This window comes from Mustelus asterias, unplaced genomic scaffold (genome assembly GCF_964213995.1).
Source record: "Mustelus asterias unplaced genomic scaffold, sMusAst1.hap1.1 HAP1_SCAFFOLD_3182, whole genome shotgun sequence".
Taxonomy (NCBI): Eukaryota; Metazoa; Chordata; class Chondrichthyes; order Carcharhiniformes; family Triakidae; genus Mustelus; species Mustelus asterias.
Window position 1 is genome coordinate 30,001 of NW_027593127.1, and position 2,500 is coordinate 32,500.

The following is a 2,500-nucleotide window of genomic DNA, read 5'->3' on the forward strand; positions in this document are numbered from 1 at the left end:
CGCAGGCGTTGAGTGCCGGCGTGGGTGAGGGGCCGGGGCCCGCCACGCGCCGTCACGCCCCGCAACAGCCAGAGGCAGAGTTCTCTGGTGTCACCGTCTGGCGGTAGGCTCGAGAGTCGAGGCGAGGCCGCAGCGGACTGAGTCGGGTGCAAGCCGCGGAGGACAGGCCGACGCTACGGGCGCAAGCCGACCCCGCACGCCCCAACCTCGGCGGGCTGGGGAAGGGGGCGCGGCGGAACGCTCGCAAGCGCGGCTGCCCCCGCGGACAGGCACATTCTCTCGAACGCGGTGGACGCTCGCTCAAGTCAGCACGAGACCAGACCGGACCGACAGGCGGACAACGAATCTTTAAACCTCGCACCCACCCTCCGCACACGGGTGCCGGAGGAATGGTGAGCATGAACAGGTACCCCTCACCGGGCTTTGAAGAGAGTGACTAGAATGCGACCAAAGCTTCACCGCGGCGGGAGACAAAAAGGCCCCTGACTGCACCAGAACGTCTCCCTGCGGAGTCACACAGTGGCCGTTCACCGTGGTCCCGTCGACAAGCCGCCAGGACAAGCACCCAAGCCCGCAGCAGCTCTCTTCGTTTCAACTGCGGATGTAATGCTGCAAGGCGGTGGCAAGGTCACGTCGCAGCCCGCAAGCCGTCGCCAAGGCGAGAGGAAGACGGTCCCCACAGCGGGCACACACAGACGGACGTGGAGCACGGGGCGGCGGCCCACAGGTGCGCACACGCGCCGTGCCGAGGATCGGTGCGGACGCCGGTGACATCGCACCCGGCAGAGCGGCTAGGCAGAAGTCGCTGCGGAGGAGGAGCACCGTCGGCGGAACGGTCTGCTGGCGGGCGAGGGACCAAACGAGCAGCTAGAACGGGCGGAGTGGACCGGACTGCAGAAGCGGAGTGAGTGCGTGGCTGACGCCACCGTCTCCCTCCGAGCGTCTGCTCGCGCCGGCCAAACCGCCGAACCGCTGAACGAAAGGACCGCATCGTCCCACGCAGGCAGGCCGGCCGTGTTGCCGTGCGTGCCCCCACCTCTCGGACGGACTGCAAAGACACCCTACGAAGCCAACGGCGAAGCCCTTCCAACGGCGCAGGCGTAGCGTGTGCGGCACCCGCATGGACTTGCCGGCGTGCAACCGAGCGTGTGCGTGCTCGTCGGTGGCGGCGCCCGCGCGCCGGCCCAACCGAGTGGGACCGAGATCGACGTCGCCCGGCTTCGGCGGAACGTGCGTACGGGTGACCAGGCCCGTTCGACGGGTACGGCGAAATTGTCGGTGTGACCTCCCACCCGCGTGGGAGGCGCCAGCGTCAGTACGGGCCACGGCCCCGGGGCCAACCCCCGTGAGGCTCTCCTGCCTGGCCCAACCGGCGCAGCCTTCGAGTTCAAGGAGTGACGGGCCGCCCTCCCCGGAGAGGTGGCGGGCCCCCGGCCGACAAAGATCCTTCACAACGTGTTCACCAACAGAAACCTTGTTACGATTTTTATTCTGTGTTACGGGTTTCGGTTCGGGCCCCCGGAGAGGTTGTCCGATACCTGGCCCCGGGGCCGGCCCCCGTGAGGCTCTCCTGCCTGGCCCAACCGGCGCCAGCCTTCGCGTTCAAGGAGTGACGGGCCGCCCTCCCCGGAGAGGTGGCGGGCCCCCGGCCGACAAAGATCCTTCACAACGTGTTCACCAACAGAAACCTTGTTACGACTTTTATACCGTGTCGGGTTTCGGCTCGGGCCCCCGGAGAGGTTGTCCGATCCTGGGACGCGCTAAACGCTCCCCCGCCGACGTGACGGTGGAGCCCCAGCCTGGCGCGTACCACGGCGTGAGCCCCGGAGGCACACGCACTCGAGCGACAATCAAGCGAAAAACCTTTCTCGGAGGAAACAGGGCGCTCGCAGGCGTTGAGTGCCGGCGTGGGTGACGGGCCGGAGCCCGACACGCGCCGTCACGCCCCGCAACAGCCAGAGGCAGAGTTCTCTGGTGTCACCGTCTGTCGGAAGGCTCGAGAGTCGAGGCGAGGCCGCAGCGGACTGAGTCGGGTGCAAGCCGCGGAGGACAGGCCGACGCTACGGGCGCAAGCCGACCCCGCACGCCCCAACCTCGGCGGGCTGGGGAAGGGGGCGCGGCGGAACGCTCGCAAGCGCGGCTGCCCCCGCGGACAGGCACATTCTCTCGAACGCGGAGGACACTCGCTCAAGTCAGCACGAGACCGGACCGACAGGCGGACCACGAATCTTTAAACCTCGCACCCACCCTCTGCACGCGGGTGCTCGAGGAATGGTGAGCATGAACAGGTACCCCGTACCGGGATTGAAGAGAGAGTGACTAGAATGCGACCAAAGCTTCACCGCGGCGGGAGACAAAAAGGCCCCTGACTGCACCAGAACGTCTCCCTGCGGAGTCACACAGTGGCCGTTCACCGTGGTCCCGTCGACAAGCCGCCAGGACAAGCACCCAAGCCCGCAGCAGCTCTCTTCGTTTCAACTGCGGATGTAATGCTGCAAGG